This window comes from Camelus dromedarius, chromosome 5 (genome assembly GCF_036321535.1).
Source record: "Camelus dromedarius isolate mCamDro1 chromosome 5, mCamDro1.pat, whole genome shotgun sequence".
Taxonomy (NCBI): domain Eukaryota; kingdom Metazoa; phylum Chordata; class Mammalia; order Artiodactyla; family Camelidae; genus Camelus; species Camelus dromedarius.
The window spans coordinates 30185279-30199174 of record NC_087440.1 but is presented as its reverse complement, the minus strand read 5'-3'; the positions used below and the strand labels follow the sequence as shown (position 1 = coordinate 30199174).

Genomic DNA, 13896 nt, shown 5'->3' with positions numbered 1-13896 from the left:
GGCTATTAGGAGCTAGTAAACTCCTGGGAAAAAAAGGAGTGGATCAGTTTTTCACCCCATGGGAAAAAGGAAGTCACTGAAAGTTTTTGAGCCTATGGGGTGAGGGATTTTGGATGCAAAGTCTGGGAGCCAGTTATTCCTTTCTTGTAGTTTAAATCTGTGCTAAATTAGAAAGGTTTATTTTATTAAGTAAGGTGACAGATATGCTTATAGTGTTTAAATACCACTATCTCCAAGAATCCAGGCTCTTACCTAAAAGTGGGTATATGCATGTGGTGCATGTGTGTGTCTGTACAAGAAAGTGTGTGTCTATACAAGGAAGTGTGTGTTGATGTATATGTTTTGGGGAGATGTGAAGTGAAAAGATTATAATGGAGGAATTAGAGACAGGGAGTTGACCAGTCTTAAAAACCCTCCCCTGCATTTACAAACAGTTCTCACTTTATCTCACCAATTTCAGATTCTTTGGAGCTTATCAAACTCCCATTTTACAGGTGAAATTATGGTGTATTGAAATGTAAAAACTTGCTGTAAGCTACTCAGGAAGTGGAGAAGTCAGGATTTGAACCCAAGCAGTCTGACACCAGAGCCTTCATTCTCCACCACTAAGTTACAGGGCCTGGTTATACAGTCCAGGCTCGTCCTAAAATAAGTAATAGTTAAAATAATCCCCAAGAAATTTCTAATATGGATCTTATGGGGAAGTAATGTTATGCAAACATGAAAAAAGGTGAAAGAAATATTTGTGTCTGTAATGTTTATTACCTGGCCTATATGCACCGAGAGATGTAATGGCCAGTTCTGCATAGGACTGGGGCTTTAGGCTGCTCACTCTTTGTCCACTAGGAGAGCAGCTGTGACCAGGGCTCTGCTTGAGCTCCATGCCTCAAGGAAAGGAGGAATTAGTGAAGGACCACAAAGGGGAATTTTGGGGACAGGAAGGGACAGACTTGAGAGAACGTGTTCTTGTTACTTGTGCTTTCCAAAAGAAATTGGGGGCCAAACCAGTTAATTCTATTTTTTGTTTAATTTCCCCTTAGTTTTGGTTTTATTTTATTGGTAATATTCCTTTAAATATTTACAACTTGTCTGCTCTGAACTAGGTGTCACCAGAGCCCACATCAGCACCAGCTTGCCCATGTTAGTGCATTAGTTTCCATACTGGTCTACACGCTTTGCTTCTGCTGCCTGGGAAGCCATTCACTGCACCCTTGCCAGAGTGATCCTCTAAAAAATCCAATCAGATCACGTCAACCCTTTCTAATGGCCTCCGATTTGCACCATGACTCCTTTTCCCCATCTCTCCAGCCTCATCTCTTAGCATTCCCCTGTTGCGGGAAGCCACTAGTGACCCTCCAGCCACAGTGGCCTTCTTACAATTCTTCACACAGGCCTTGCTTATTCCTGATTCAGAGCCTTCTTACTCTCCCTTCTACCTAGAGCCTTCGTTTCACAATTCTAGGAGCTGGCTGTCATCCTTTGGGTCCTAACTAAAGTGTTGCATTCTCCAGTGTCTTCCATGACCTAAAGTGACCTCTCACCTGTTGTCTTTCCCAATAATGTTATTTTGTTTGTTTGTTTGTTTTCTTTTCTTCACAGCCTTTATCTCTATTTGATTATATATTCATTTGTTTATTTCCTGTCTCTCATAACAGGCCCACCTCTGCCACCATATATCATTTGAAAATAAGCTTCATGAAGTCAAGGACCTTGTCTCTTTTGCCACTGTTGTATCCTAGATAGTGTATGACCCAGAATATGGGGAGCAGAAATCCCTATGTGACAGGAATGGTGGTAGGAACAAGTGAGAGGTAAAAATCAAGGGAGAGTAGAGAGGCCGAGGCCAAGGCTTGGAGTCCAATGCTTAGCTTTTTATTTTTCTTCCTGGACATAGCCCTCACAAGTTCTTTGTTGGTTAATATTTGCAAGTGGAAAATACATAGAACAGAATTAAAAGCAAACGTGGGGTGCATCCACTATGGAAAACAGTATGGCTGTTCCTCAAAAAGTTAAAAATAGAACTTTTTTTCTATTTTTAGAAATATCATATGATCCAGCAATTCTACTTCTGGGCATTTGTCCAAAGAAACCAAAAGCACTAACTCAAAAATATATCTGCACCTCCATGTTCACTGCAGCATTATTTACAATAGCCAAGATATGGAAATAGCCCAAGTTACCACTGACGATGAATGGATAAAGAAAATGTGGTATGTATATATGATGGAATATTATTCAGCTATGAAAAAGAATGAAATCTTGTCATTTGCAATAGCGTGGATGAAACTTGAGGGCATTATGCTAAGTAAAATAAGTCAAACAGAGAAAGACGAATACTGTATGATTTTACTTACATGTGGAACCTGAAAAAAAAACCTTCATAGATAGAGATACCAGATTGCTCATTGCTAGTGGGAGCAGGGGTGGGTGAAATGGGTGAAGGGGATCAAAAGAACGAACTTCCAGGTACAAAATAAATAAGTCATGAGGATGTAATGTACAGCATGGTGATTATAATTAATGCTGTACTGCTTATTTGAAAATTGCTAACAGAGTAGATCTTAAAAGTTCTCATCATAAGAAAAAAATTCTGTTGGTATGTATGGTGATGGATGTTAACTAGACTTATTATGGTGATCATTTTACAATATATACAAATATTGAATTGTCATGTTGTACATCTGAAACTAATGTTTTATGTCAATTATACTTTAATAAAAAAAGTGTGGAATGTCTTCTGGGTCAGATGTGGCTTCACTGGGCTAGAGGAGTCTGGAAGAAGCTTTAGTCTGGAGAGGGAGTTCTGGAAAGGCTCCAAATTCACTTATGGACTTTATTGATGTACAAAACCAGATCCTCCTTTATATAGTTGTAATCCATTTGAAAATACAGTTTTATGTTCTCTTCTCTTCATGTAGCGTCGCCCACACACATTTCTATGCATCAATATAATTTTTGTGTATTTGTCTTCAGTTAAAGGGATACTTTGATGCTTTAATTAAAGCACTATAAGTAGTTGCCCTATCATTTGTTTAGACACTCTCAATTTGGGGGGAATTGGCATAATTTCTAAGGTTTTTTTGTGACACAAAGAAAAGTATAAACAGTTTGGCACAAATTTACTCCTCATTTAGAATTATTTCCACTTAGCATATTTTACCAAGCAGAATTACTGGATCAAACAGTAGGAGCCATTCTATAGCTCTTGTTATTTTCTGACGAGGCAGTTTTGGAGGGCCAGGGTCATGAATGCTCTGAAGTTGGTTTAAAAGTTGAGTGCAAAGAGGAATTCGATTTATTCTGAATGGCTCAAAGCAATAGGGTGTCAGTGAATTGCTGCGGTGACAGAGATACAGATTAGGTTCTATATAGGGGAATTTTTGTTATTTAGAGCTGCTGGAAAATGGCACAGGCTGACTCCATAGGTAGTAAATTCCCTCTCTCTGGAAATTTTAAAGCATAATGAGAGGTTTTTAAAATAAATGATTTTATAAGCTTTCCAGAGTTGTGCTCTGTATATTTTCCTAGCCCAATTCCTTTGCTCTGAAAACAAATTTTGTCCAACTAATATTTATTAAGATCTAAATGTGCCAGGTGTGTCTAGTGGCAGCTGGAGCTCTCATTGGCAGCCTCCCAGTAGGGTCGCCAGGAGCAGGCAGTCTGGGAATTACAGCAGCATGAAGTCATACCTCCATCCCTACCCCCAATCCCCCAATTCACAACTGCTGAGCAGGTGGGTACAAATTTGTCTCCGGTTTCCTGACACCTTATTTTCTGTCCTCATTGACTACTTCCCTGTCTCTGCCCACATTCCACCTATTCTTACGACCTTTGTTGTAAAACTTTCTAAACGCTTTCCAAATGCTCCCAAGCCAAACCCAGTACCTAAGTAATTTATTCCAAGTAATTGTTACAATATCTTGTTTTTTATTCTGCCAAAAGGTGTTTGTACTGCAAATGAGGAGTTTAGATCACCAAAGAATCTGTAATTGATGGAATATAGCACTCCAAATTCCACTAACATAACTTCACCTCCCAGCCATGAACACAGGTGTGTTTACACACACACATGTGCATGCGTGCGCGTGCGCACACACACACACACACACACACACATATTTCCAGGCAAGCAGCCTGATTTATTGAAGGAACCAGTTGCTTAACAATCTGTTGTTTTTGTTTTTGTTTTTTAAGAGCCACCTTACTTGGAAATATATAATCTCAAAACTCCAAGTTTGGCTAAGGAGGAAAAGTCCCTATTGAGGATGGAGATAATTATAGACTCTGAGTTTTACTTCTTCTTTGGGTTTTTGTTTTTTTTTTTTTTTTGCCGAATTCCTCCACCACCGCAGCACTGGCCTCAGGGAAGCCTGGCTCCCCTTTCTCAGTTTCTCCAGAATGCAGAGGAAGGAGGGCGCCGAGGAGAGATACAGTTCTGGGTTGGGTTCCAGTGCCACCACTGCCAGCCTGATCCTTGAGCCTGAGCCTTGGCTATTGCATCATGAGAGGCCACTCTCCCTTCTGAGGGTGCAGTAAAACCAGCAGACATGGCAACATCAGGAAATACAGTCACCCAAGCTACTGTGCATTCTGTCCATGAAAACAGTGCAGAAAAAGGACTGGCCTGGCAGTGCCAATGTGAACTTTTTAAAAGTCCTTTTTGTGCCCAGAAAAGAATATTCAGAGAGCTACCTTGGCTTTTTAAAATTTATGTTCTCTGTGTTAAAGATGTAAATCAGACGCTCAGTTCTTCCTTAAGCTTTTATGCTTAACTTACAAACAAGTATATTTTAATAATCACTTTAAATGATTGTATTTGTTGACTATTTGGTACCATTTATAAATGGAGTTTATACGTCTCCTTTAAACATTTAAAAATATACTTTATAAGTTTAGCACATTCCATATACCTTACAAAGAAATTCGGTCATCTGAGCTCACCAACAACACATTCCTGAATATCTAAAAAACACCTCTTAGTAATCTAACAATTTCTGAATATGGTAATCCAATTCCTAAATTTTCTTAAACATTCCAAAACTGATTTTAAAGAAAAATTTGATTTCAAACCACACGTCTAAACTAATTGCGCGTTTTAAATTAGGATTTCAAGGCCAATTTGTTACTGTAACAGATTAAATTCTCTTAAACACTGCAAATACCTAAAACACCAAATATGCACAAATTCCTTATACAAACATATTAATGCTATGTATTTGATTCACTTATTTTTATCCTTAATTTAACATTTTCTGGATACTAAAGCAAACTTACCCAATTAGGAGATAATCAGGCTGTCCTAAATATCTGAGGAGTCCCTTCCCAAGTGACTTTTTGGAAATACGTTCTCAGAAGCTTAAAGAGCATAACCAGCAGAGATTTTGTCCCAAGACTTCCCAACTGCCCCACTGGGCCCTGTTTTATGGATGCTGCGTCATTACTCACTGAATGGGTCAGTTTTATAGTCCATGGCCCCTAGATTCAAGTTACATCCCATCTAATTCTTCAACCTACACACGGAAGTCGGAAACTCCTACCCATTTTGCTACACCATTTGTTTGGATGTTATCAGTCTATTTAAGGTTCCGTTCTATTGTGAATTCTTTCCACAATCTTACCGGTTTCTGGAGCTCCAATTTTTACAGATATTGAGTGGTTTAATTTCTCTTGGTGTTGCCTGACTGTAGTTACAGACCTAATGTTATATCAGAGATATGTATCAGGAATATTAACATTTAACAGAGAACAAATTTTAGGTTAGGATGAATGAAACCCTGGGGGAGGTGGGAGAAAAATGTTATGGAATCCATTCGATTCGTTATACTCTTCTGTTATTGTTCAATAGTGTTTTAAGGATTTTATTTTTTCTTGCTTCCTAGTCTAGACAGTAAAATGTTTGAGTGTAACCACTTCGGTGTATTTACTTAGCTTCAAATCACAGCCCCCTTCAAAACCATAACGTGTGTTGGACCCATGTAAGGAACCCAGTAATATTTGGAAAAAAGAAAACCGAGAACTTCTGTGCTTTCTTAAGCCAGTACCTAGGATAGCTGGGGAATTACTGAAGAAGCAGGCAAACCAAAAAGAATGCATAGACACAGGTGTCTCTTAGATTAGGACCTTGAATGACTGATTGGCTCTGAAGTTTCCCCTAAGACTGAGAGATGGCAGGGGAGAGGCAAGTTTGGCAGCCAGGCAGGTCTGAGCTGAGTTCTGAGTGTTTTTGTCAAGATGTCTGCAGGTCACCGACGGGACTGGTAACAGCAGGCAGATGGATATGTGCTCTGGGAACTTGGAAGACCTGGGGCTGGAGATATGCTTTTGGGAGCAGGTAAGTGGCAGTTGAAGCCATGGAACTGTATCAGTTCACTCAGGAGAGTGCAGTGTGAGCTAAGAATAGGACCCTGAGAAACACTATCATTTAAGGTGCAGACGGAGGAAGTGGAGCCTGCCCACGACCCTGGGGCAAAGCCAGAAGGGTAGAAGATTGTTGTTTCCCTCTCATTTCCAGTATGTCTTCTTTGGTCAGAAACACAGGGTGGGCAAGTTTGTGATAGCGATGGGCAGAGTGTGGTAGGCGGGCCGCCTGGTTAATGTGGGGAGGCTGTATTTGGGGTAGGATAGTATGGGTGTGGTAGGTGAGAGGGATCTCTGCTTAGATCTCTTTCTAGAAAGAAGGAAAGGGGGCTGGAGTTGGAATTTGTGGATTCTCTGCTTTCCCTGCTACTTCACATTTCACCAGTCATCCTCTCCTTATTCTGAGCCTTATTCTGTGTAGGAAAATCTCTTTCTAAATATGGGAAGGGCGGGGAACGGTGTAGCTCAGTGGTAGAGCTCATTATTTAGCATGCACAAGGTCCTGGATTCAATCTCCAGAACCTCCATTAGAAATTTATTTTAAATAAATAAATATGGAAAGGAAGGTGTATGGGGGAGGCAGAGTTGGAAGGGGGAAGGAGAGTGATTGCTTTACTGTTGAGTTTGTGTACCTGTGTATGTGTGTTATGTACACATGTGCATGTGTGTCAGTATGTGTCCCTGTATATGTATGTGTGTGTGGGTATGAATGTTTTATGTTGGTTTTTATATATGTGCATGTGTATAATACATGTATATTTTTCTCTTTGTATCTATCAGGGTAAGTATAGAAATTGAGGGGACGCATTGAGAAGCTCTTATGCCAATTTAGTAAAACTGATTTTTCTTCTTTTTTTTTAAAATTGAAGTATATAGTCAGTTTACAATGTTGTGTTAGTTCCTGGTGTATAGAGTAGTGACTCAGTTATATAATAAATAAATATATTTATTTTTACAGGACATTGCAAGGTGTTGAGTCTAATTTCCTGTGCTAGGACCTTGCTGTTTATCTTTTTCACATGTAGTACTTAGTGTCTGCAAATCCAAACCTCTGAATTTATCCCCTCCACCTCCCATGATACACTGATTTTATGTTAATTGAATCTAATAATAAAAAATCTGGCTTTGTGCTTTCTATTGTTTGTATGTTCCATTTCATGTTTTCTAGTAATTCAGTTTACTGCATTTTATGAAAGTTCTGGTCTACGGCAGATTGCACATAAAACTACTCCTTCACCAGTTAGTTGGAGAAGGACTAATTAGGACCAGATCAAGATTCTTAGAAGGTCCTGATTCTGAAATTTCACTTCAGAATTCTGAGGTTCCTGCTGTGGGTTGTACCAGTGAGGCATGAGGTCAGGTCTCGAGCACAAACAAGGGGGTCTAGCCTCAGGTCTGACTGGCATCCCCGGGGCTAAGCCTGCTCTTCCCCTCCTTCCTTCTTTTCATGTGACATGGAACGACCAGGCAGTTCTCAGGGTGACAGAAGGCAGAGCCCAGGCCGCTCTTCCAAGCCAGAGCCTGCTCGGGGGCTGCCTTCCCTTCTGCCTGTTGGGCCTGTAATGTGGATGGTTCACAGAGATAAGAAAGGGTTTCCAAACCTCCACGCTTTCCCCCGGACAGTTACACACACTCACAATTACACACACTCAATCAGGAAAAACAGGGTCTTTTATTGCAGCAAAATCAGACACATTCCTTTGCCTAACACAGGGAAACTATCACAGATTCCCCCGTTCTCCTTTTTGGATAATCTCCCCAGGGATCCCTCTGAACTGTCCAACCACTGCCCTTCCAAGGCCCTGACCTCAGTTTGTGTTTGTAGTTTTGCATTCTTCTTCTTTAAGATGGCCTCCAAAATTACACATGCCATGAGCCCCACAAAACCTGGATCCACCTGTGCCAAGATCCTTAGTGCCTGAAGGGCCATACGGTACCCACACTCAGGAAGCAATGAAAGCAGTATTGAAGGGCTCTCTTCCCTCATCATTTGGAACATCCACAAAGCCCCCTAAGGAATTAAGAGTGTGTGAAGTTGGCTGCGTGGGAGAGAAGTGGTATTTGCAGAGAGGGTAAGGATTAGTAAAGAACTCAAGGCAGGAAACGCAGCTGCAGCGTTGGGCTGAGGGGACCACCTGGCCTTAGACAACATTATCCAAGAATATGGGACCAGCTGGTACCCCAGGTTGTCCTTCTGTTGCTGGGGTAGGGATGGGTCACAGCCCACGATGAAGAATGCATCCAGTTGCTTCTCTCTCTTTTTTTTTCAATTTAAAATTTTTTCTTTTCTTTTTTATTGAAGTATAGTCAATTTACAAAGTTGAGTCAATTTCTGATCTCAGCCATGAAAAAGAATAAAATAATTCCATTTGCTGTAACATGGATGGACCTGGAGACCATCATTCTAAGTGAAATAAGCCAGAAAGAGAAAGAAAAATACCATATAATTTTTTCTTTTTTTTTTTAAATTGAGGTATAGTTGATTTACGATACTACGTGTCAGGTGTACAACACAGTGATTCACAACTTTTCAAGGTTATACCCCATTTATAGTTATTATAAAGTACTCACTATATTCCCTGTGCTGTACAGTATATCCTGGTCAGTTGCTTCTCTTTGTACCTGCAGTCTGGGTGCCTCCCCGAGGTGAGCTCCCATGTGGTCAGGGATACAGGCTTCTGGCTCTGGTGGCAGTTTTCACTTGCAGGCTGTGATGGGGGTCTGACAGGTGGCGGCCACACTGGAGAAGGATTCATGCAGGCAGGTGTTGAAGCCTTTGCAGCGTCTGGGGTGCTTGTTGATTTTGCCGATCGGAGCGCTGTGTCCCTGAGACCTGGGCTGCACATGCTGAGTTTCAAACCACTGAGCTGACATCACGTGGCTGGGCTTGGCACTGACCAGGACCTTGGCCACCCAGAGCCCCAGCAGCAGGAGCAGAAGCAGGGGGCAGAATCCTGCTCTGGCCGGTGCCATCTCTCCCGAGGGGCACAATGGCACAGGGGGTGTGGGAGGTAGATGAGTTGTTCACTATGGGGGGATGCCCGCCAGCCCTTCTAAGAATTTCATACCCTAAATCAATTATTGCAGGGCTCCTGCAGTTTCAGATATTTAAGAACACTACTGGCATTTGATTGTTCTCAGCAGATAATGTACATTTTTATGCCCCTAATAAATACTTAAATTGTTTTTCCCTCGTAAGAGTTTTATGAGGCGAGTATGATTACTTTTATATATATGTATATACGAGCAAACTGAGACTCAGAAAAGTTAAGGAAATTGCCCATCATCACACAGAGAGTATCAAACACAGGATTTTAATCAATGCTTCTTGGCTTCCCAAGCCCCTATTCTTTCCACCCTCCCATGTTTCTTGTCTGAAACTCTGAGAAGTCAGACCACGAAGGGAAACTAATCTTGGAAGACAGATAGGCCAAAGGCCCATCCCTTGCTCTCCCAGGCTAGCTCAGGCATTCCTGAAAGTCAATATTAAGGTTGAGGAGTCAGGCTAATTCCTCTCTGCTCTGTGATCCAGTTTCCCACTGAAGCTGGAAAAACAGTCCTTCTCAGAGCTCAAATTTTTAAAAATTGGATGACATTCAGTATATTTATTTTTACTTCTGTTCAGTGACACTAGTATTCCTTGAAATATGTTGTTGCACAGTTTCATTTTCAAAGAACTGTTTGAATTAAAAGCAGAGATGTATATTTAGTGTATTATAATACTGGCAGTAAGTGGATATTGCCACAATTATCAAGGGAGGAAGCAAATGACTGAAGTGGGGGATCTTGCCCTGGCCACAGCCTCTCAGATCTGTGCTGGTGTGTTGAACCCTACTCAGCATCTCGGCCTCTGGGATCTGTGTGACTTCAGTGCCTTTGAGATAAAAGGCTCCTCAAAGTGGCAAAAGTCACTTCGCTCCTATGATCTGCATTGCCAGATGGGAAACTTCTAAGATGTTTGTCCCTCTGCCTCCAAGGTGGAGCCTGGTTCATCAACAGAGCTCGCCCCTTTCATAGTGGGGATCCTTTCCTACACTTCTCCCCACAATGCTAATAAAACATTGATTTTTGAACCCAGGAGACCATTATCCAGCAAGCAGTGGACTTGGGCCCTATATATATACATATATATGTGTCTGTATACATATATATATTTATCCAGGAAGTCATTTCTCTTTGGCAGGTGCTCAAAGAAGCCTTTCCCAAAGGTTTGCAGACCCAAACCCCTGGGCTTTTGTGTGAGAGGGTGGGGACGGCAGCGGGAGCCAAGGGTTGATATTAACATTTAATACCGCCCAAGGTGACTGACCACAAATTTTGCAAGCTCTGAATCGAATTAAGTTGCAAACAAGTTTCCCCTCAAGTAGGTGCTGACCTACTGCAGCTGGCCAGCCCCACTCAGGAAGGCCTGGGGAAGGTGTTCCTTTGATTGTATATTTGATCCTAGTTATTCTTCACAAGTCTTCCCCACTGCCACGGTCTCAGGGCCGTTTTATCCATTAAGCACCAGAGGCCCAGCGCCTAGGATCTGGGAGGTTTTCAAGGGCCCACAATATCTGAGACTTGGAAAAAATATATTGGCTCCAATATAGGAAAAGCCAACTGCAAAATCAAATTTAAAATATTTGCTTACCTGCTACCACGGTAACATAAAGTTGATTTCCTTTATTTTGGAATTTGGCACCCATAAGAAGTTTATTGCATTGTCAAACAACTTTAGGTTAGATTTCGCTCCTTTTACAGGAATTCTCAATACCACGATTGCGGAAGGAGCAGTGCCAATCCCAAATTACTTGTGGTCAAATAGTTTCAGAAGCAAAACTTTAAAAAATCATTTCAGATACATTTCTGCAAGAATGATGTTGAATGAGGAATATATATTTTTATATATTCAGTATGGTGTGATGTAATGCTAAAATGCCCAGTGTGTTATGGAGGTATTAAACATAGCCCTCAACACTCTAGGGCCAGTTGCCTTGAGTGTATCACTTACTGCGTTCCTAAAGGCAGCCGGGATAATGCACACCGCATCACTTCAGGGTCAGGTCAGCACAGGGCTGGACCACAGCAAGAGGAGGGAAGGGATACCACTAACCACCATTTAGTGAACATGTACTATGTGCCCTGTTAGGTACTTTGTTCAGGACTATCATTTAAAAAGTATTTATTAAGGGGGTGGCAAGGGATAAATTGGGAGTTTGGGATCTGTAGATACTAATTACTATATGTAAAATAGATAAACAGCAAGGTCCTACTGTATAGCACAGGGGACTATATTCAATACCTTGTAATGAACTATAATGATAAAGAATATGAAAAAGAATATATATGTATAAATGAGTCACTATGCTGTACACCAGAAATTAACACATTATAAATCGATTATACTTCAATTAAAAATAAAAAAATAAATTAAAAGTGTTTACTGTGTGCCAAGGCCTCATGCTTCATATATAATTTTTTTATGTAAAACAATATTATGTGGTCCATGTTATTATCCCCATTTTATAGAAAAGGAAACTGAGGCTTGGAGAGGTTAAGGTCACAGATGTACTAAGTAGCAGGCCCAGTAGTGGAGGTAGGTCTGGCTCCAAAGTTGTGTTATCCGTCCCTGCCACACTGCTTTCCTGTGTACTAAGAGTTGCTTCACGGGCTGATCTTGTGGCCAAATTCTATTCTAACACATTGGTCTTCTTTTCGTCTCCTGGACATGTTTTGCCCTCTTCAACTTTACTTCTGTTTTTTTTTTTTCTCTCCCCTGAGGGCGCTCCCTCAAATATTATCCATCCTTCAGAGCTCAGTTTGGTCCTATGGGCTTGATCGTGACCACATGCACAAACCTTCCTGTACAAGTCTGCCTCGAGTGAATCCCACCTGAACGTAACCTCCTTCGGCATTAAGTCCTGGTACTGCCCATTTGGGTGCTCAATCATGTACTACCTTGTTTTGTGATTTGACTCTCACATGTATATCCTGTCTTCCCAACTAAATGGTGAACTCATGGGACAGGAATCAGGTCCTTTCATGTTTCTGTATCTCCGTAGTGCCGGACATGTGGATGGGATCACTCGTAGGGACACTCAGTATCCGTGTGTTGAGCTGAATCATCCCTCTGGGCCTCTGAGTCTCCTCAGCCTTTGTAACTCAAAGAATTTCAGCTGAATAATTTCTGAAAAGCTCCCCTACCCAGGTTCTAACACTCCAACACAAGAGGAAACATCAAAGTGCCAGTAGCCAGACTGGAATGTGAGGAGAGGCCCTGCAGGAAGACCCTGAAGGTAGCTCAGAAGAGGGGGAATAGAGAATAAGCAATGATCCCGTAAGACCAGTTTTTTCACAGTGCGCTAGGAGGTGTGCGTCAGGGGTCCGGAAAAATCCATCTTGGTTGCTGGTCTGAGGTAGCTTTTGAACTCCAAGTGCCTCTACCAGTGTACTTGTTAGGCTTCACCTTGCAAATAGCCCCTGGAGGTCAGAGGCAGCCTCTTCAGGAAGAAGGGGGTTCTGGAAGAGTGGGGCTGATTTAGGAGGGGGTAGGGCCGCTACAAATGACCAGGAGTGGCAAAGGGGAAATGGGCTGTACATTTTCTGCTCCTCTGCTTGGGTCCTGTATGACGAGATTGTCCAGAGCTGTTTCCTGGCCCCTCAGTAGAGGGCACTGGTGGGATGGGTTCCTAGAGGTGGTGCAGGAGGGCAGGTTCAGCTGTGAGTAAGGAGCCAGAAGCTCCGCTCCTCTGATAAGGTACTTCTAACAGTGTGTGAGAAGAGCTGTTGCTGACACTGCTTTTCCTAGGTGCCCAGGCTGAGACAGGCTGGGGTGCAGATGCCCTGAAGTAAAATTCACTGAGATACAGCTGAATGAAGGTGTAACATTAGCTTCAGAAGGCAGATGGCCGCTGATAGTATTCTGTTTCTCTGGGCACAGCTTAGAAGATTTTCAGCCAACTTTCTGCCAAACAGCTCACACATCCATGGAGGACCACCTGTGGCCGACAGGTGACGCGAAGCAGCAGTAAGTCCTATAACGATGGATGGATGCCCTGCCACCCTGGCGTTTGACTAGCTCAGGCTGCGAAAAGCTATTGCAATGCTCATTCAAAAAGGAGACTGAGATTGTGAATATTCAGCTCCCCAATTACTTTGTGAGTATATATAACATCCCTGGGAGGGAGAGGAGGGAAAAAAGAGAAAAATGCAAACAGAACGAAAGCCCAGGAAGTGGCTGGAGATACGCTCAGGCTGGAAGAGCCCAGAGGGAAAGGAGAGGGCGAGCATCTCTGCAGGACGGCAGGGCTACCTTGCCGCTCCTTCTCTAAGCATCCTCCTTGCGCTGCTGGCTGGGACCCGAGGTCTCGGCAATGAGTCAACAGCCAGGCCAGGGGAGTTGGGTGGGTCTCAGATGGAGGCAGGAGCCTTGCCAGAAGCTCCCACAGGGACTCTCTCCAGGAGGGATTCTCCTCCAAGAAGGGTCCTTGGCTCTGAAGGCCCCTGGCTGTGAGATACCCTGGATCCTGGTTTCTAAACCCTGAGCCTCAGGGCTCT

The 13896-nt window shown here is 42.4% G+C and overlaps 1 pseudogene; it reads right to left on the bottom strand.

The window, feature by feature from the left end:
- Positions 1-8927: 8927 nt before the first annotated feature.
- LOC105097674 (ribonuclease 7-like) lies at positions 8928-9423 on the bottom strand (annotated as a pseudogene).
- Between the last annotated feature and the right edge of the window lie 4473 nt (positions 9424-13896).